The sequence below is a fragment of the Styela clava genome, chromosome 5 (genome assembly GCF_964204865.1).
Source record: "Styela clava chromosome 5, kaStyClav1.hap1.2, whole genome shotgun sequence".
NCBI lineage: Eukaryota > Metazoa > Chordata > Ascidiacea > Stolidobranchia > Styelidae > Styela > Styela clava.
This window is the reverse complement of record NC_135254.1, coordinates 4,566,544-4,588,554: the sequence shown is the minus strand read 5'-3', so window position 1 is coordinate 4,588,554 and position 22,011 is coordinate 4,566,544. Positions and strand designations below refer to the sequence as shown.

The window sequence follows — 22,011 nt, the reverse complement described above, 5'->3', positions numbered from 1 at the left end:
TACGGTTGGATAAAGGGACAGCTTGGATAATGGCAAGGCATGAATATAACATACTCTAACAATGATTCCGACGGCCACAACTAGTGGAGCCATACGAAAATAGCGTGGCCGCTCATTGACCTAACTCGTATGTCAACAGGATATTAATAAGGAGCAAATACACAAAAAGGAGAGCGCGAACGCAGTCCCCACTAGCAGAAATTACACGACCGAGTTATCCACATTTGGGATAATCGCTAGGGTCAATTTAGTCTGGGTGCAATGACTAAACCTCGCCTAGGCAGAACCGCCTTCGTGATCGCGGTTGACTGCCTCGTCAGGTAAGTATGATTTGTGATGATTGTTTGCGCATCATGAATGAATGTTCTATGCTAAGGAAGAAGTTCTCAGCAATAAAAACAATATGTGCAAAAGTTGCAATTTTAATTGATTCGTCTGTCAGTAACATAGAATATGATTCATTGCGTTCAAATCTTTCATGTGATACATCGCGAGTTCTTTGCCATCCGATGGCAGAATGAAGCTGAACAACTTTACAAGAAATAGCAAGGACCAGGGGTTGAAATATTAAACTATAAACAAAGAGCCGCAGCTCCGATACGTGCCTTAAACGGAGAATTATGATATTTCCGAATCTTGGCGCTCATTCTATTGCTCAATCAATGGCAACACAATCTGAAACTGCAAATAAAGAATCAATCTAGAGACGGTTGGATAAAGGGATAATTTGGATAATGGCAAGGCATGTCATGGAATAATATCAATAAATGGATTGTATGATTGGTCATGAGAAATATAACATACCCAAACGAGGATCAATACGGCAACATTTAATGAAAGCAACGTGGCCGCTCATTGACCTAACTCGTAAGCCAACAGGATATTGGTAGTGAGCAAATATATAAAAGGGATAGCGCGAACGCAGTCCCCTCAGAAATTACACGACCGAGTTATCCACATTTGGGATAATCGCTAGGGTCAATTTAGTCTGGGTGCAATGACTAAACCTCGCCTAGGCAGAACCGCCTTCGTGATCGCGGTTGACCGCCACGTCAGGTAAGTATGGTTTGTGACGATTGATTGCGCATCATGACTGAATGTTCTATGCTAAATGTTGAGATAGAAGTTCTCAACAATAAAAACGATATTTGCAAAAGTTGAATTTTAATTGATTCGTTTGTCAGTAACGTAGAATACGATTTCTTGCGGTCAGATATTTTATGTGATACATCGCGAGTTCTTTGCCATCTAATGGCGGAATGAAGCCGAATAACTTTACAAGAAATAGCAAAGAGCCAGGGTTTGAAATATTAAACTATAAACAAAGAGCCACAGCCCCAATACGTACCTTGGACAGCAAATAATGATACTTCCAAATCTTGGCGCTCATTCTATTGCTCAATCAATGGCAACACAATCTGAATGTGGAATTACAAATATGGAACCAATCTAGATACAGTTGGATAAAGGGACAGCTTGGATAATGGCAAGGCATGAATATAACATACTCTAACAATGATCCCGACGGCCACAACTAGTGGAGCCATACGAAAATAGCGTGGCAGCTCATTGACCTAACTCGTAAGCCAACAGGATATTGGTAGTGAGCCAATATATAAAAGGGATAGCGCGAACGCAGTCCCCACTAGCAGAAATTACACGACCGAGTTATCGACATTTGGGATAATCGCTAGGGTCAATTCAGTCTGGGTGCAATGACTAAACCTCGCCTAGGCAGATCCGCCTTCGTGATCGCGGTTGACTGCCCCATCAGGTAAGTATGGTTTGTGACGATTGATTGCGCATCATGAATGAATGTTCTATGCAAAATGTTGAGATAGAAGTTCTCAACAATAAAAATGATATTTGCAAAAGTTGCAATTTTAATTGATTCGTTTGTCAGTAACGTAGAATACGATTTCTTGCGGTCAGATATTTTATGTGATACATCGCGAGCTCTTTGCCATCTAATGGCAGAATGAAGCCGAACAACTTTACAAGAAATAGCAAAGAGCCAGGGTTTGAAATATTAAACTATAAACAAAGAGCTACAGCCCCAATACGTACCTTGGACAGCAAATAATGATATTTCCAAATCTTGGCACTCATTCTATTGCTAAATCAATGGCAACACAATCTGAATATGGAACTACAAATATGGAATCAATCTAGATGCGGTTGGATAAAGGGACAGCTTGGATAATGGCAAGGCATGAATATAACATACTCTAACAATGATCCCGACGGCCACAACTAGTGGAGCCATACGAAAATAGAGTGGCCGCTCATTGACCTAACTCGTTTGTCAACAGGATATTAATAAGGAGCAAATACACAAAAGGGAGAGCGCGAACGCAGTCCCCACTAGAAGAAATTACACGACCGAGTTATCCACATTTGGGATAATCGCTAGGGTCAATTTAGTCTGGGTGCAATGACTAAACCTCGCCTAGGCAGAACCGCCTTCGTGATCGCGGTTGAATGCCTCGTCAGGTAAGTATGATTTGTGATGATTGTTTGCGCATCATGAATGAATGTTCTATGCTAAGGAAGAAGTTCTCAGCAATAAAAACGATATGTGCAAAAGTTGCAATTTTAATTGATTCGTCTGTCAGTAACATAGAATATGATTCATTGCGTTCAAATCTTTCATGTGATACATCGCGAGTTCTTTGCCATCCGATGGCAGAATGAAGCTGAACAACTTTACAAGAAATAGCAAGGACCAGGGGTTGAAATATTAAACTATAAACAAAGAGCCGCAGCTCCGATACGTGCCTTAAACGGAGAATTATGATATTTCCGAATCTTGGCGCTCATTCTATTGCTCAATCAATGGCAACACAATCTGAAACTGCAAATAAAGAATCAATCTAGAGACGGTTGGATAAAGGGATAATTTGGATAATGGCAAGGCATGTCATGGAATAATATCAATAAATGGATTGTATGATTGGTCATGAGAAATATAACATACCCAAACGAGGATCAATACGGCAACATTTAATGAAAGCAACGTGGCCGCTCATTGACCTAACTCGTAAGCCAACAGGATATTGGTAGTGAGCAAATATATAAAAGGGATAGCGCGAACGCAGTCCCCTCAGAAATTACACGACCGAGTTATCCACATTTGGGATAATCGCTAGGGTCAATTTAGTCTGGGTGCAATGACTAAACCTCGCCTAGGCAGAACCGCCTTCGTGATCGCGGTTGACCGCCACGTCAGGTAAGTATGGTTTGTGACGATTGATTGCGCATCATGACTGAATGTTCTATGCTAAATGTTGAGATAGAAGTTCTCAACAATAAAAACGATATTTGCAAAAGTTGAATTTTAATTGATTCGTTTGTCAGTAACGTAGAATACGATTTCTTGCGGTCAGATATTTTATGTGATACATCGCGAGTTCTTTGCCATCTAATGGCAGAATGAAGCCGAACAACTTTACAAGAAATAGCAAAGAGCCAGGGTTTGAAATATTAAACTATAAACAAAGAGCCACAGCCCCAATACGTACCTTGGACAGCAAATAATGATACTTCCAAATCTTGGCGCTCATTCTATTGCTCAATCAATGGCAACACAATCTGAATGTGGAATTACAAATATGGAATCAATCTAGATACAGTTGGATAAAGGGACAGCTTGGATAATGGCAAGGCATGAATATAACATACTCTAACAATGATCCCGACGGCCACAACTAGTGGAGCCATACGAAAATAGCGTGGCAGCTCATTGACCTAACTCGTAAGCCAACAGGATATTGGTAGTGAGCAAATATATAAAATGGATAGCGCGAACGCAGTCCCCTCTAGCAGAAATTACACGGCCGAGTTATCCACATTTGGGATAATCGCTAGGGTCAATTTAGTCTGGGTGCAATGACTAAACCTCGCCTAGGCAGAACCGCCTTCGTGATCGCGGTTGACCGCCACGTCAGGTATGTATGGTTTGTGACGATTGATTGCGCATCATGAATGAATGTTCTATGCTAAATGTTGAGATAGAAGTTCTCAACAATAAAAACGATATTTGCAAAAGTTGAATTTTAATTGATTCGTTTGTCAGTAACGTAGAATACGATTTCTTGCGGTCAGATATTTTATGTGATACATCGCGAGTTCTTTGCCATCTAATGGCAGAATGAAGCCGAACAACTTTACAAGAAATAGCAAAGAGCCAGGGTTTGAAATATTAAACTATAAACAAAGAGCCACAGCCCCAATACGTACCTTGGACAGCAAATAATGATATTTCCAAATCTTGGCACTCATTCTATTGCTAAATCAATGGCAACACAATCTGAATATGGAACTACAAATATGGAATCAATCTAGATACGGTTGGATAAAGGGACAGCTTGGATAATGGCAAGGCATGAATATAACATACTCTAACAATGATCCCGACGGCCACAACTAGTGGAGCCATACGAAAATAGCGTGGCCGCTCATTGACCTAACTCGTATGTCAACAGGATATTAATAAGGAGCAAATACACAAAAGGGAGAGCGCGAACGCAGTCCCCACTAGCAGAAATTACACGACCGAGTTATCCACATTTGGGATAATCGCTAGGGTCAATTTAGTCTGGGTGCAATGACTAAACCTCGCCTAGGCAGAACCGCCTTCGTGATCGCGGTTGACTGCCTCGTCAGGTAAGTATGATTTGTGATGATTGTTTGCGCATCATGAATGAATGTTCTATGCTAAGGAAGAAGTTCTCAGCAATAAAAACGATATGTGCAAAAGTTGCAATTTTAATTGATTCGTCTGTCAGTAACATAGAATATGATTCATTGCGTTCAAATCTTTCATGTGATACATCGCGAGTTCTTTGCCATCCGATGGCAGAATGAAGCTGAACAACTTTACAAGAAATAGCAAAGACCAGGGGTTGAAATATTAAACTATAAACAAAGAGCCGCAGCTCCGATACGTGCCTTAAACGGAGAATTATGATATTTCCGAATCTTGGCGCTCATTCTATTGCTCAATCAATGGCAACACAATCTGAAACTGCAAATAAAGAATCAATCTAGAGACGGTTGGATAAAGGGATAATTTGGATAATGGCAAGGCATGTCATGGAATAATATCAATAAATGGATTGTAAGATTGGTCATGAGAAATATAACATACCCAAACGAGGATCAATACGGCAACATTTAATGAAAGCAACGTGGCCGCTCATTGACCTAACTCGTAAGCCAACAGGATATTGGTAGTGAGCAAATATATAAAAGGGAGAGCGCGAACGCAGTCCCCACTAGCAGAAATTACACGACCGAGTTATCCACATTTGGGATAATCGCTAGGGTCAATTTAGTCTGGGTGCAATGACTAAACCTCGCCTAGGCAGAACCGCCTTCGTGATCGCGGTTGACTGCCTCGTCAGGTAAGTATGATTGGTGATGATTGTTTGCGCATCATGAATGAATGTTCTATGCTAAAGAAGAAGTTCTCAACAATAAACACGATATGTGCAAAAGTTGCAATTTTAATTGATTCGTCTGTCAGTAACGTAGAATACGATTCATTGCGTTCAAATCTTTTATGTGATACATCGCGAGTTCTTTGCCATCCGATGGCAGAATGAAGCTGAACAACTTTACAAGAAATAGCAAGGACCAGGGGTTGAAATATTAAACTATAAACAAAGAGCCGCAGCTCCGATACGTACCTTAAACGGAGAATAATGATATATCAAAATCTTGGCGCTCATTCTATTGCTCAATCAATGGCAACACAATCTTAAACTGCAAATAAGGAATCAATCTAGAGACGGTTGGATAAAGGGATAATGTGGATAATGGCAAGGCATGTCATGGAATAATATCAATAAATGGATTGTAAGATTGGTCATGAGAAATATACCATACCCAAACGAGGATCAATACGGCAACATTCAATGAAAGCAACGTGCCGCTCATTGACCTAACTCGTAAGCCAACAGTTGAATGCCTCGTCAGGTAAGTATGATTTGTGATGATTGTTTGCGCATCATGAATGAATGTTCTATGCTAAAGAAGAAGTTCTCAACAATAAAAACGATATGTGCAAAAGTTGCAATTTTAATTGATTCGTCTGTCAGTAACGTAGAATACGATTCATTGCGTTCAAATCTTTTATGTGATACATCGCGAGTTCTTTGCCATCCGATGGCAGAATGAAGCTGAACAACTTTACAAGAAATAGCAAGGACCAGGGGTTGAAATATTAAACTATAAACAAAGAGCCGCAGCTCCGATACGTACCTTAAACGGAGAATAATGATATATCCAAATCTTGGCGCTCATTCTATTGCTCAATCAATGGCAACACAATCTGAATGTGAAACTGCAAATAAGGAATCAATCTAGAGACGGTTGGATAAAGGGATAACTTGGATAATGGCAAGGCATGTCATGGACTAATATCAATGAATGGATTGTAAGATTGGTCATGAGAAATATAACATACCCAAACGAGGATCAAAACGGCCACAACTAATGAAAGCAACGTGGCCGCTCATTGACCTAACTCCTAAGCCAACAGGATATTGGTAGTGAGCAAATATACGATAGGGATAGCGCGAACGCAGCCCCCACTAGCAGAAATTACACGACCGAGTTATCCACATTTGGGATAATCGCTAGGGTCAATTTAGTTCGGGTGCAATGACTAAACCTCGCCTAGGCAGAACCGCCTTCGTGATCGCGGTTGACTGCCTCTTCAGGAAGAATAGTTTGTGACGATTGATTGCGCATCATGAATGAATGTTCTATGCTAAATGTTGAGATAGAAGTTCTCAACAATAAAAACGATATTTGCAAATGTTGCAATTTTAATTGATTAGTCTTTCAGTAACGTAGAATACGATTCCTTGCGTTCAAATATTTTATGTGATACATCGCGAGTTCTTTGCCATCTAATGGCAGAATGAAGCTGAAAAACTTTACAAGAAATAGCAAAGAGCCAGGGTTTAAAATAATAAACTATAAACAAAGAGCCACAGCCCCAATACGTACTTTGGACAGCAAATAATGATACTTCCAAATAATGGCGCTCATTCTATTGCTCAATCAATGGCAACACAATCTGAATGTGGGGCTACAAATATGGAATCAAAGTTAGATACGGTTGGATAAAGAAATAGCTTGGATAATGGCAAGGCATGTCATGGACTGATATCAATAAATAGATTGTAAGATTGATCATAAGAAATATAACCTACTCTAGCAATGATCCCGACGGCCACAACTAATTGAGCCATACGAAAGTAGCGTGGCCGCTCATTGACCTAACTCGTAAGCGAACAGGATATTAATAGGGAGCAAATACACAAAAGGGAGAGCGCGAACGCAGTCCGCACTAGCAGAAATTACACGTCCGAGTTATCCACATTTGGGATAATCGCTAGGGTCAATTTAGTCTGGGTGCAATGACTAAACCTCGCCTAGGCAGAAGCGGCTTCGTGATCGCGGTTGACTGCCTCGTCAGGTAAGTATGATTTGTGACGATTGGTTGCGCATCATGAATGAATGTTATATGCTAAATGTTGAGAAGAAGTTCTCAACAATAAAAACGATATGTGCAAAAGTTGCAATTTTAATTTATTCGTCTGTCAGTAACGTAGAATACGATTCATTGCATTCAAATCTTTTATGTGATACATCGCGAGTTCTTTGCCATCCGATGGCAGAATGAAGCTGAACAACTTTACAAGAAATAGCAAAGGACCAGGGGTTGAAATATTAAACTATAAACAAAGAGCCGCAACTCCGATACGTACCTTAAACAGGAAATAATGATATTTCCGAATCTTGGCGCTCATTATATTGCTCAATCAATGGCAACACAATCTGAATGTGAAACTGCAAATAAGGAATCAATCTAGAGACGGTTGGATAAAGGGATAACTTGGATAATGGCGAGGCATGTCATGGACTAATATCAATGAATGGATTGTAAGATTGGTCATGAGAAATATAACATACCCAAACGAGGATCAAGACGACCACAACTAATGAAAGCAACGTGGCCGCTCATTGACCTAACTCTTAAGCCAACAGGATATTGGTAGAGAGCAAATATACAGAAGGGATAGCGCGAACGCAGCCTCCACTAGGAGAAATTACACGACCGAGTTATCCACATTTGGGATAATCACTAGGGTCAATTTAGACTGGGTGCAATAACCAAACCTCGCCTAGGCAGAACAGTCTAGTCAGTTAATTAAGTATTGATTTTGACAATTGATTGCGTATCATGAAAGAATGTCATATGCTAAATGTTAGGATTGAAGTTCTCAACAATAAAAATGGTGAGTGCCAAAATTGTAACTTCAATTGATTGATTTATCATTACCTTTAGGTGCGGAGTATTCGCGGGGATTCGTTATTTCCAGCGGAAATTGATATTCATAAAAAACTATAGTCGTAATATAGGCAAGCAAAATGATGAAAAACTTCGTTAGCAGCCCGGATCCGGCCTGCGGGTAGTAATTAACCCGCCTCTGGTTTATTCAATACGCCACAAAGAACACTCACGGTTAAAGAATAAATTTTTTGTCTTTTAAGTTTGCAAACGCTATAGCATATGTCGTAAAAGATCTATGATTACAAGTCTCTCAAGCAGGAAAAGAACCATTTCGATTTTTGTATATGTTTAATGCATGCCATTTTATACACAGTATGTATATATACCACAATGTGTTGCTGAACAACAGAACATACTAAACGAGCAAGGTAATCGGGTGCACCAAAAAATTCTTTTCAGTTTGTTCCATATATACCTCAGGAAGTGACGTCGAACAAAACACCACACGCAAATATAATGAGTAAATGAATTTTGGATGCTGCATCATGCTGAATTTTAGTCCCGTTAGTTTGCGAACGCTATAGCATATGTCGTAGAAGATCTATGAGTACGAGTCTCTCAAGCAAAAAAAAACAATCTCATTTTTTATCAATTTTCAAAGATGTTCAATGAATGCCATTTTATATACAATATGTAGATATATACTACAATGTATTGCCGTACAACAGAACATACTAAACGCACAGGGTAATAGGGTGCAACGAAAATATTCTATTAATTAGCTTGTTTTATATTTACCGCAGGAAGTGACGTCAAACAAAACACCACACGCAAATATAAACAGCTTTCAACTGCACAGATCTAATAAGTAAATAAAGTTTGGATGCTGCGGCATGCGGATGTTTTTATTTTTCATTTTTTAGATACAGCACAGATAAAATTGCTGTCTGGTCACTTGCTACGGCCAGTCGCATATAGCGAACTCGTTGATTCTACAAGCGCCTGCCGACCTGTTTTCAGTGAGTGGTTTGAAATCTGAGTGAACTTGATGTCGTACAACAATGGTTGATAGATGTTGCATATCTGCTTTGCGTATGTTTTTTAAACTATATTATGTCCATAAAGTCCCTTTACAATTTCAATTTTGTTATGAAGTCAGTTCTTAGTATATCTTAACTATATTTGTTATTTTAAATTCAGTAATTGTGTCTTTTTACTTAATTTAATACATCTATGAGGGCTAAAACAATATATGGAATCGATAAATTATCTTAGCAATTTTAAAAAATTTAAGACTTTATGGACACCGTATATAATTGTTGAAGATTCCTCCATGCTGATGTTGACATCTAATTAAGCTGTTATCTGTCTGAAACTGTGTACCCTTGATCAATGTTTTAACTCATAACAGCTGGATGGGAACTTTTTATTTATCTGTATTCGATAATGCAGGGCTGTGTAACCTTCAGTACAGGAGGGTCAGATACAAGTAACTGGGTGAAGCCACGGGCTTTCTAGTTATTACAGGCACAAAAGTTTGGTTATTGATTTTATGACATGCGTTGTTCGTTTCGCACAAGCTAGCTATTAGGGCATGCAACAAAATATACTCATTAGTTTGTTTCATATATACCTCAGGAAGTGACGTCAAACAAAACACCACACGCGAATATAAACTGCTTTCAAGTGCACAAATATAGAAAGTGAATGAAGTTTGGATTCTGCGTCACGCGGATGATTTTTAGGTTTCATTTTTTTCAATACAGCACGGATAAAATCGCTATCTGATCAATTGCTACGGCTAATTGCATATAGCGGACTCGTTTATTCTACAGGCGCCTGCCGACCTGTTTTCACTGAGTGGTTTTGAATCTGGGTGAACTTGATGTCGTACAACAATGGTTGATAGATGTTGAATATCTGTTTTGCGTATGTATCGTATGGACCTTTCCCCGAGCATCGACTTCCTTGTTTACTTTGTGACATTGGCCAATCAGCAAGATGCAAAAAGTGACGTAACAATGCCCCCTTTTGGCATCCGCTCAGACACTTTTCTCACTCAGACAGATTTTCAAGCGTGGTTGTAAACATTACCTCGTTTTCGCGTTTTTGAACTCTATTCGTTAGTTTTCAGTTGTGTTTCGGAAACTTAAATAAAAATCAGATAATTCAATGATCACTCTGTCTTCCTAGGAGTTTCAATTTAGTAACCTAAGAAAAATTAGTGTAGAAATAGCTGTGATACCCTAGCCTGAAACTCTTTACCGGTACTTTTAAAAAAACAGATTGTTGTGTGCGATGAATCATAAAGATGGTTTGAAACACATACCCCATTTTACAGGCGCCAACTAGCAAAAGCACTCCTAAAATAGCCCTGAAAATTTTGCAATGGTAAAGTATAGGAAGAATTTTCCGGGGGTCAAAGGTCGGGGAAAGGTTCATATCATGATTACGACATGCCTGTGTTTACATCCAATTCAGCAGTTATCTGTCTATATGTGTGTACGTAACTGTGTACGACTGCTCTAACTCAGAACCGGCACAGCTAGGTGGGAACTTTTATATATTACTTATGGATTTTAATGATAAGTTATTATGTTGATGGGTATTTGTGTGTTTGTCTGTCTGTCTGTTAAATGCACGCGACATCTCACGAAAGCGAGATTAGATCTGCTGCAGATTTTGCATGTGCATTCATCATATCTCGTACCAGAAGCCTATTGATTTTGGGCGAATTATGTCGCAGAATTAGCGAGTTATCAATTAATTGGTGATGGGACACAAGGTGTCACTATGGAGTAAGAGCGCTGTTTTGGGAGATCCCCTAACTTTCGATCGATGAGTCTTCGGTCTCTGACCGATATTCTCGTTTTTAATTTTTGTGCATTTTTTGATATACATCATAGTAATCGTGAATTTTGCCTATCTGTTTGAATTTGCGTCTTAAATAGATCAGGAACGCCGAAAAAAAGTCTCGAAAATACATCATCTCGATACCAACCATGAGCTCTGACAAGAGCTTATAAGATAAGCAACATAATACTTTCGGATATTTTTACAGATATTTACTTTATAGCTAAATATTTAGTTGCGTCATCAAAGCTTCCTGGTAGCAAACATGGACTCCGTCAAAATTATTCTGTTCATTCCTGTTATCTGTGCCTTGCTTGCGGAACTGAAAGTACCGGGTAAGATTTGCCTCGGATACGAATACTTGATTTTAAAATACTGAATTGCAGGTAATCTCCGGCTCAATCTGGTACCAAAAATTTTGAAATATAAGAGTGTAGAAACGCTTATAATCTTGTCACAAGATGTCGTTGAATTGAACCTGAAAATATCACATTTTATTTTGACAGCTGGATCCTGCGTTTCCAAGATCGTGAAGGGGAAACTCGTCCAAATTGGAGATTGCACGGTGAAATCAAGTTACTATTTTTTATCAGTTGTTTTACTGCTTGACTCTTAGCTAGGCTTTGGAAATGTAGCCACTGATACTGTTAGATCTAATATTTTTGGAAGAACTCGAAGCTTTTTTTTAATTTTCAACCCAATTTTCAATCCGACTGTTGCATGTGACGTAACTGGGGATGTAAGTTTCGAATATTTTTTTTCGAATCGAATTTTGAATCACAATGTTCCGATTCAGTATATCATCATATTATCGTTAACTTTCTTCAAATTTGATAGAAATATAGTATATTTTTCGATAAAATAACAAAAAATGAGCTTTAAGAATTGAGAAAGTTACTAGAAAAACACACTGCATGGATGTATCAACTACCAAATATATTACGACTGAGATTTATTTTTTGTTGCATAAAGGTATACTTAGTTACATTTACTTACATACAATTATGTTTGCAAATAATACCGGGTGTATAGCGACTGTTTCTTTCAAAATTTACCTTAAAATTCATCCCAATGATACGCGCTAGTTAGTACCGTATGTGCCCTAATTTTAAAAGAAGCAATGATAACGAGGGAAGCTTATCAGGTATTTTTTTATAAGGTATAAAGCAATGGTGTTTTATTATAATAATAATATCTAGATAATTTAATATTGTAAAACATTGTAACATTTTAAGTAGTCAAACAAAATTGAGCAAAACCATTGTTCCCTCCAAAGCTGCTACCATTATGAAATATAACGACTCTGGGAGTGTCACGGCTTTGGAAAGCTGTAAACGTAAGGACAATAAGGCGGCGCCTTTGTGTCGTGCAATCAATCGCCGTGTGTTATCTAAACCTTTTTTTTAAATAATCAAGCCCCTTTTTTTAAATTGTATCGAATCGATTCGAATTGAGATTGATTCGAATTGCTTCGATTCGAAATTCTGAAACTTACACCCACTTATATAATCTAATAAATTTACGTGTTATGTTCACTTTACTAATCATTTATATTATTTATTTTTTTTCACAGAAAGGCGATGGATCTGGTGAGTTCGTCCCACTTCATGATATATATTATGTTTAAAAATACTTTGTTGACTTTATACGTATGACAGACTTTTGAGTCCCAGTCACGGAATGGTTCAAAAATATTTTCGGCGTGTAAGATACTTAAAGTATGAAGTAGTTACAAAATTAAACAAGACTTTCGAGAAAAAGAAACTGTGAACAATATAATATGATGAAAATTGATTCAAAACGCCATACCCTCACCAAAATAAAATAATTCATTTTTTTTTTACAGAAATTGCCAGATTGATCAAGAAAAGTCTTGATGAGAAGAAAAAAGCTGAAAGTAATTTATATTTGTGTTTTCTGATTCATACATTGACTTTAACATAAGCCACACCCGTCAAAGCATCGGTATTTAATTTTATGAAGATTTAAGTATTGGACCCCGAGTTGTCCCTGGGTGATTAACACAACCCCTATGCTGTTACGACTTCTGTTAAGCCCACCAACCATGTATCTAAATTTGATAGCAATTATGACATCTGAAATAGATTTTTTCCGTCGTTTTTTTTTTAATTTTCTTTTTATCGAATTTCCTTTTTCCAAAATTGTTAAATTACAATATTTCCAAATTTCTATTTTGAAAGGAAATCTCACTGAATAAGCAGAGCGACAAATGATTAATCCCAGATTGATAAGATAATCTGAAATTTTAATAAAAAAGATTCGATGACAACAATATTGTTGTTTTCAGGCAAATGTGACGTCACATATAAGACAAAATGCTTCCGAATAGTTGTGTATGGTACACATAACGTCACCTTCAATGATGCCGGACCAATCTGCAAATCAATGAACAACAGAAAACTCGCGAATATCTACGAACTCGCGCATTACCAGTCGCTGCTTCCTTATCTTCGCTCACTGATCCCTGCTGGAATCGAATGGATTGAAATCTGGACTGGGATGGAGTATAAGGTCAGTTAAAAGATCACAATCTCAGCGGAGTTTGACTCATTTTTGTAAACATCATCGGGTCAAAGGTTGGCCCAAAGCTTGTCTTTAATAAAATTATCAAATAGTAAGCAGGTTAACAATGCCTTGCGATTTTTTAATGAATTGGATCATTAGAGAAAACTAATTATAAAATATGATTGTGATTTCAAATGTATTGTGACGCCGTCGACGAACAGTCTGATTGGTATTCTGGTATTTGACGAATATTTTAGAATTTGTGATATTGCCAGTAATTTCTGGTTTTCACTCATTTTGATGTAATTATTAACACATCATTTGCCATACATACATCGTCTATGATGACTACCTTCACTATAAAGCTCATTACTGAAAGCGAGCAAGTGTTTTCATTATTCACCTAATGCAGTGATTCTCAACCTACTTTCTTTCGTGGTTCATTTTTGTTTCCCAAAATACTTGTGGCCCATCAACTTTTTATTACAAGGCGAAAACTACAAAAAAAATCAGGATCTTTCTACGAAAATGAACACTCAAACGTTTCTCATTAAAATGAGAATTACATCCCAGTAGCAGAAAACAGCATCGTCATTGATTGCTGCTACAATCAAAATTGACTATTGTGACATAAACAGAATTATCAATGTTTATTAGTGCTGTGGCCCACCTCAAAATTCTTCTGTGGCCCAGCAGAACTGGATGAAAACCGGTGATCTAATACGTCAGTACAAAACAGATTTTGAGAACTTTCATTTCGTTGTCACAGAACAATCAGCTGTTGCTGTTAAGCGGAGAACCAATCACTATAGCAACTGAAGTGTGGTATCCTAGTTACCCGACATCCGATGAATCGCGTACAAATGTTGTTGTTCAGATCCATAAAGATCAAGAGTTTGGACGTCAGGGAATGATTAATGCAAAACCATCATGGTCAAAGTATGGTGTCATCTGTGAAATATAAAACCAGCTTAATAAAACCTGACAAAACTACGTTGAAAGACTGAATAATATAAACGGCAAAGAGTTTTCCCTTTTTATTACTTTTATTATTCCTTTACTAATATTAACCGTATAACCCATGCTTTGAATTGGTCGCTTTTTCTATTGAAAATTCTTGCTCAGAAAATAAAATTCATGGCTGTCTCGCTCGATGTGATTTCTGTACATTACCGAAAATATTAATAAATATTGATTCGATCATTTGTGAGTTTGTTATTATTTCATCAATTTATGAGAATCCACTAGAAAAAGAAATAGAAAAATAAAATGGAATATTAAACCGTAAAATAGAACATTACTCATGCGTAAGAAATATGACCATGCCTACCATATCTATAGATATCTTGAGTTAGGACAGGTATATTAGGGAGAGAATTTCTGAAACAAACTTAGTTAAGTAGTACTTAAGTGCTTTGCTTTTCCCACAATAGGCGAAGGAAAAACCAACTGCACTGGGAGGATCATAAATATGACTTAGCATAATTATCCTTTATAAAGTTCAAATAAAACGTTATTCAGAAAAATTCTGCCAACGTTTTTAAAATGTGACTCAGCATAATTTGCAAAGATAGAAAGCAAAACTCGGGTAGAAGTCTCTAAACAAGTTGTTCCCGAATTTTTATGGCTCGTTCTCTACTTCCGGAGACATTTAGCACTCGTGACCCCTGTTTATTATTCCAGTGGTATTTCGATTAGTAGATTTAAATCCGATGATGTTCAAACAATTCATGTTCAACAAAGTGAAAACATCCTGTGAAACTACGTTATCAAGCAATGGAACTAGGAAAAACAGGAAGTGTTCCTGTCGAGGGAAAAGTAAAATCAGTTTTGCGCCTAGCATTTTGGTCCACTCCACCTGCTCTGTGAACCCTTTGGGAGGCCAAGAACCGCCGGTAGGGACTCGCTGATTTAAACCCTGATTGCATGTATAGTCACCGGTCGTCATGGTCAGAGTTCAAGCCGATCATTAGTACTTGTCTTCAAGAGAGATAGTTAGTATGAGATTGAGTCATTCCATCAAATTGACTCATGTATTACATAAACTCGAATCAAGTCGATAAGCTAAAACCCGGTTTCCGTGCATTATCAAGTCATATTACTTGTTGACATACTTGTATGAAAAGCGGGCTTGTCCTTATTATTAAAGCGTAGCAGCTGTGCTGGGTCACTGGTTGCGATAATAATAAATAAAACAAAAAAGACTCCTGTGCCGTCACAAGCGAAAGACAAAATCAGTGTTACACGATAAACGACATCAGCGAATTTGAAAATGTAAGCGATCTACGCAAGACCAATGTAGGTTACTTGAGCCAACGTATAAAAGACAAAAGATCGATTCTTTTATTAATGAGCCTTCGGAAGAAATTGTAGCAAAGCTTGTAGATGTTGACGACCTATCGTTTAAAGGAGTGTTATTTAAAAAATTTTTGATGAATTTGATTCTGCACTTTACCGCGATTTCACTGTGTACAAAAAAAACAAATTGGTTTTCTACTCTCCTTGAAAAACGCTTCAACCACAATCGACCGCAGTTCGATCACGGCCTTTGATGAGTAGCGAGAACTCAATTCAGAACTTGTAAGCATGTTCACAAGTGAAGTGTTCAACCTCTATTCCTGTATTTGATTCTAGTATTTGTGGCGTCGTTTAATAAAGATTGAAACAATAATAAGTGGAACAGAAATGCAAGATGTACAATATTATGGAATAGAAGATGATGATTGAACCTAAAAACAAGACAGCAATGCTCGAATATATGGACACGAAAACCAAAACAAAGTGGTACGGGTATGCGATCTGTCTCAGTAGATTACAGGTAACGCAGTTTTGATGACTTCCCATGATTACCAGAACTAACGCATACGTGGAACCGCCATAGATGCACAATTTTGAATTGCGTGGATACGAAAGCCAATCACCTAAGTGAAATGGGTAGTATGTTGAATTTATTTGAAAACATAACATGGGCTTCACTGCAGTGTTAACTTTAAGCAAATTATGAGTGCGAAAGTGCTTCGCAGTCCAAAAAAAAAAGTGCGAAAGTGCTTTTGCCGATTTTAACAAGTTAGGTGCCCTAGCCTTTCATATAACCCATTTAAAACGGCATAGATACTCGAAAAAGCGCTCCTCCGGTTATTATTATGAATTAAAGAGAAGCCTTTTCGTTAACTGAGTTTCCTTTAAGCGAATTCATGTTTAATTAAAACAAGCGAATTCATCGGCAACGAAATGACATCTGCTAACACCTGCCGCGGACAAAACTTTCATGCAATGTATCACGGTGTCAGTTGCTTACTCGCGTAAACAGCAAAGACTTTCACATTTGTTACTCCTTCCATCTAACAGACATGCGGCCGGCTGGAAACCATATTAGTTACAGGGTGGATCGTTTGTACAAATCCGGTGCAAAATAACCCCCCCCCCCCCCAAATATAAATAGCAATCAACTAATTAGGGTTAGGTGCGCTGGAAATTCAACTTTTCGATTCATCCCTAAACCTAATCTGATAATTATTAATTTGTGATTTTGAACCACTTTGAAAGTCGCCACCCGCTGTTTTAAAAGATAGGTTGACCTACGTTCCCTCCGAAATATTATGCAGGATACTCCCCTGTTTTAGGGGATAGGTTGACCTACTTTCCTTTCAAACTTTTTTCTCCGAAATATTACACAAGATCACTTTGAAAATCCTCCCGTTTCGTGAGCTAGCGTGACCTAATTTCTCATTTACATTTATATTATACTATTTCAGAGCTTACCCAAAGACAAGTAATTTTTAAATGTCCACATGCCTTGGTTTGCGTGCGAGTTAGTTTAAATCGGGCAGAAAACATCATATATTGGCAAAATGTTTAGTAATGTCATGTACTTTCAGCATTCATAAATAGCACTCTTTGTAATGCTGCTGACCTAGTATCAAAATTCGCATCACAACGCCACTTGCGAGGTTTCCATATATTTCAATTACACTAATAGGAACGATGACATCAAAGAGTTTTCTTTTGCGAAGGTACACTAAATATACCGAGGGTGATCCTTGAGAAAAACATGAATATAAAAAATAAACGAATGATATGATAATAGATCCCAAATAATTTTGAGAGTGTCTCGAAATACCAATTCATTTGATAAATAATTTTTATTCGACCACATGAACGCTGATATCCTGAAAATTAATGTTGAAAGAGAATTACGCATTCTCAGATATCGGACATCCAGTCGCGATATTCAATCGTTCATATGCACAAATCTCACATTATTAGTAATTGCTACCCAAGTTTGTAAAGTTTAGAAACCAACAAACAGAAAATAACTAACCTAAAACACAATTAAAATTCAGTCGGCAATAAATTCGTCGCCAAGACGATGCCATACAAAACAAAAAATATTTGGTCGCGAGAGTTACGTGAGATGACCGTTGTTTTTTAAGCAGAATGTAAAAAAATTTATAATTATTAAACGGGAGTTACGACGCCCTTTACACATCGTGTGTATTAAACTTCCCTGGTAGGTACTTTGGTAAGTACTATTATTATTGTACCTATACACCTGTTGGAGTATTTCGGACAATTTCGAATTTAAAATAAATGAAAACCAGACATATAATAAAGACGCAAAAGTAAAATGAACATTTATTGAAAAAGTTATTATTTAAGAAAGACAACATGATCGTACAATTCCGCCAAAACCTCGATGTTCGCAAGTGAGATGATAAATAAATACTTCCCTGTATTCGATCAATTAACTTTAGCGTATCGTTGTTCTGCCAACAAACAGCCGGGTGCAAAATATTTCCGTCCTGTGATATGCTCACAAATATTCTCGATATTAATATCATACCCTCGAGTATGTACTTTCTATTAGCTCTGTAGTGATCCCTTCCATCCTTGGCCAAGTCATGTTTCGAATATGTGAACATTTTATTCGACCATACGTGGCCGGCGGGATGTTAAAATTGTAAACAAGAGAGAGGTAAAATCAATCGCGAATTTCGTTATAACGTCTCGTTTACGAATTGTTGCGCCTGTTATCGTCGAAAATGATTACATTTGTTGTATTTTGAGGCATTTAAGCAGTAATAATTAGGGCATGAAATCATCAAAATAGTCAAGTGAGATCTTGAAATTGCAAATTCCGTAAATAAAATTGTGAATTATTCGGTAACGAAATCAGCTTTAATAACCGTCGGGGTATTGTTTTGTTGAAAATTATTATTAATGTGAGAGCGCCAAAAGCATACAGTCCATACCGACGCGACTGCAATTTATATGGTCGCAATTGGTCTGGCGCGTTTATTAATAGTGTAAAATAAATTAAACGAATATCAATTATAACCAAGCCTGTCAGCGTGTTTATTTTCTGTTGGCAGGAATCGTAAAATACCATCTTGAGACAAATTCACTTCTATTATAAAATCTTAATTTTCAGTTATTATCGTTATACAAATAACATATGACAACTTTTTAATTTATCGTCGACCAAAAAACCGCCCCACACTCGTCCAAACGTGTGTCCAGCTTGAACGACAGGAACAGATTCATCGACGACCTTAATTAGGGAAAATATGTATTTTATTGGGAATGCAAAATAAATGTAACCAAACGCATTTTTTTGTGATATAACTTTGTATTTTCGGAAACGGGTTGCGGTGAAAGGTAAAATTTGATCTAAATTTATCGCAAAAATGTTTTATTTTAAATGTAACAAAACACATTTTGCGATATAACCTTGTATTTTCGAAAACGGGTGTCCTGAAAAGTAAAATATGATCTAAATTAATCGCAAAAATGTTTTATTTTAAATGTAACAAAACACATTTTCGCGATATAACCTTGTATTATCGGAAACGGGTGTCCTGAAAAGTAAAGTATGATCTAAATTAATCGCAAAAATGTTTTATTTTAAAAGTAACATAACACATTTTTCGAGATACAACTGTATTTTCGGATACCGGGTGTCATGAAGAGTAAAATATGATCTGAATTAACCGTAAATAATGATTCATTCCAAATGTATCATAACGCATTTTTTGCGAAATAACTTTGTATTTTCGAAAACGGGGCGTCACGAAAGTTATTAATCTAATGTTTTATCTATCGTCTAACTAACGCCTGGAACACATCATTTCCGGGGAGAACTCTAGCCCGCGAAACGTCATTTAATTTAAAATAGAGAATGTTTCACGCATTTCAAAACGGAAAATCACCAGTAAGTGGACAGGGATTCAACCCTCCGGATTCAGTATTCTATATCCCCCGTGTCAGAACTTTCTGAAGATTGGAACAAAGAACCCGTCAAACCGCCGCGGAAGAAGGGGAGTATTTTTTGCACTAATAATTAGGGCGTGACAATATCAAAATCGTCAAGAAACTGGTGAATTTGCAAATTCCATAAATAAAATTGTGAATTGCTCGGTAACATTTTAGCTATAATTATCGCCGGGGTATTGTTTTGTTGAAAACAGTTGAAACCTGAGGGAATTAGTTACAATTAGCGCCTGACCTCTATTAGGCACTCCAGCATTCGAAAAAAAAGCACTCGAGCCCAATCTTTTTAGCATTAAGTCGCATACGTAATATATCCTGTAAAAGAAGTGCTGTTCATTAACGTCATCTCGTCTTATGACCACGCAGAAATGCCTTTATTGCCGAATTATTCAATCACTATTTTAAATCAACATTCAGGATTGGCACAATTTCAGATTTGCAAAGTTTATCACCATAGAAATACATGAGAAAGTTAATCATCGTCTTAATAAATATCTGCATCACGGTATGGACAATAATATTACCATTCGCATAAAATTGGGACGGTAAATATACAAATCTTGATAGGTAATATTAAAGCCAACACAAATGTTAATTTGAGTCCTCAATGTCTTCAACAGCTGTTGCCGATGTGAACGAACCGGTAAACCCGAAATATAAAACTTCGATGTCCGCCAACCCACAAGAATTCATATTTGTAAAAAAGAGAGGGCGGGAATATAGATTACCCAAAACCTGGATATCGCCGCCAAAACGATCGGTGACAAGAACAATTAGCGATTACAAGGCTTTGTTGCCGATTTTTTAATGTTTCCACCACGTTTATTCGGTACTCCTTAAAAATATTCGATTCAAAAAAATATTGAATTTTGCCCACCCGTCCTCGCATATCAATGAGAAATAGTTGTGTAAATATTGCAAAATTACGGAAAATGCCACTCCTTTCAACATTGTGATTACAATAAAATGGCACTTAATGGTATTTTGTGAATTTGGTGATTTTGCAAATCTGTGACATGCTGCTAAAAGTTTCGTCTGATTTGAAAATCGTGCAGTTTGGTCACAATTCATCCAAAGTGACTATAACATGTTACTAACACTTTTATAGTCATTTTGAATTCATCGATATCATTGATAGTCACATGACCACTCTCTTCAAAGAAACGCACTGCGTATTATTCCAACATCTGGTTTCAATCACCCGGGAGCGTTTTTTGCGGGAGAAGCGGAATCGGTGTGCTTGTATAATAATCATATTATAAACAAGAATTTTGCCGTTTATGCAAAAGCTTTATCTCCTATGTCTGCATCTCATAGGTTAGAATTCCGGTAAATATCGTTATGATATGCAGAATTGAATTACAAAAGTACTAGTATGTTACTTATTTGTCAACTTAATACTCGAAAATATTTGTTAACTTTGAATTTTTATTCCATTCAAAATCGGAAAAAAGTGCTATTTCTCTTCAAAAGCGGAAAAAAGTGCTATTTCGCAGTCCCTAAAAAAAGTTGCGAAAGTGCTTCGCAATTTTCGCAAAAAAGTGCGCTAATAGTGAACACTGGGCTTCAGCCTACCTTGCCTAATAGTAAATTGGGAACTGCCAAGGCCAGATTTAGACAATGAGAGGCTCATAGGGCCTAGACGTAGGTTCTCAAAGGGAACCATACGCAGCACACGGGAACCGTTAAAGAAACCTGAAAGTTTGGATAGCTATTCATTTACTTATTAAGATACTGACTTGGCTGATTTTGTAACTCTCCAGCGGAGCAATAATGGAAAGAATTAATAAAATATTTTTTTTATAAATTCATCGCGGCACTCCGTAAATAATGTTCAACATCTCTAGATAATATACTTGGTTACTGGGCCGGTGTTCAAAACTCAATATGGAACTATGAATGAGAAACAGTCTATCTAAAAATAATAAGCGACGGTAACAATCGCCCGCCTGCTCGTATATGTTTCAGAAGATGTATTAAATAACATTGGAAGACTAGCAAGTGACGTAATTATAGACAAATAATTAGATTGATGTACCGAACAGAAGGATAAA

The 22,011-nt window shown here is 37.3% G+C and overlaps 1 protein-coding gene, 10 non-coding genes and 1 pseudogene across 14 annotated transcripts in view; all 12 read right to left on the bottom strand.

Moving 5' to 3' along the window:
• LOC120344644 (FGFR1 oncogene partner 2 homolog) overlaps positions 1-22,011 on the bottom strand; it is a 254,399-nt gene that overhangs the window by 105,742 nt on the left and 126,646 nt on the right. The window lies entirely within an intron of this gene.
• Positions 166-328, bottom strand: LOC144424027 (U1 spliceosomal RNA). The gene has a single exon (XR_013476392.1). It is a non-coding gene; the product is annotated as a U1 spliceosomal RNA (small nuclear RNA).
• Positions 905-1,064, bottom strand: LOC144423369 (U1 spliceosomal RNA). Its single transcript, XR_013475863.1, has one exon. It is a non-coding gene; the product is annotated as a U1 spliceosomal RNA (small nuclear RNA).
• On the bottom strand, positions 1,620-1,782 carry LOC144423449 (U1 spliceosomal RNA). The gene has a single exon (XR_013475943.1). It is a non-coding gene; the product is annotated as a U1 spliceosomal RNA (small nuclear RNA).
• Positions 2,339-2,501, bottom strand: LOC144423159 (U1 spliceosomal RNA). Its single transcript, XR_013475653.1, has one exon. It is a non-coding gene; the product is annotated as a U1 spliceosomal RNA (small nuclear RNA).
• On the bottom strand, positions 3,078-3,237 carry LOC144423368 (U1 spliceosomal RNA). The gene has a single exon (XR_013475862.1). It is a non-coding gene; the product is annotated as a U1 spliceosomal RNA (small nuclear RNA).
• On the bottom strand, positions 3,793-3,955 carry LOC144423427 (U1 spliceosomal RNA). The gene has a single exon (XR_013475921.1). It is a non-coding gene; the product is annotated as a U1 spliceosomal RNA (small nuclear RNA).
• LOC144423827 (U1 spliceosomal RNA) lies at positions 4,511-4,673 on the bottom strand. Its single transcript, XR_013476193.1, has one exon. It is a non-coding gene; the product is annotated as a U1 spliceosomal RNA (small nuclear RNA).
• Positions 5,251-5,413, bottom strand: LOC144423826 (U1 spliceosomal RNA). The gene has a single exon (XR_013476192.1). It is a non-coding gene; the product is annotated as a U1 spliceosomal RNA (small nuclear RNA).
• On the bottom strand, positions 6,570-6,732 carry LOC144423525 (U1 spliceosomal RNA). The gene has a single exon (XR_013476019.1). It is a non-coding gene; the product is annotated as a U1 spliceosomal RNA (small nuclear RNA).
• Positions 7,335-7,497, bottom strand: LOC144423504 (U1 spliceosomal RNA). Its single transcript, XR_013475998.1, has one exon. It is a non-coding gene; the product is annotated as a U1 spliceosomal RNA (small nuclear RNA).
• Positions 8,087-8,228, bottom strand: LOC144423577 (U1 spliceosomal RNA; annotated as a pseudogene).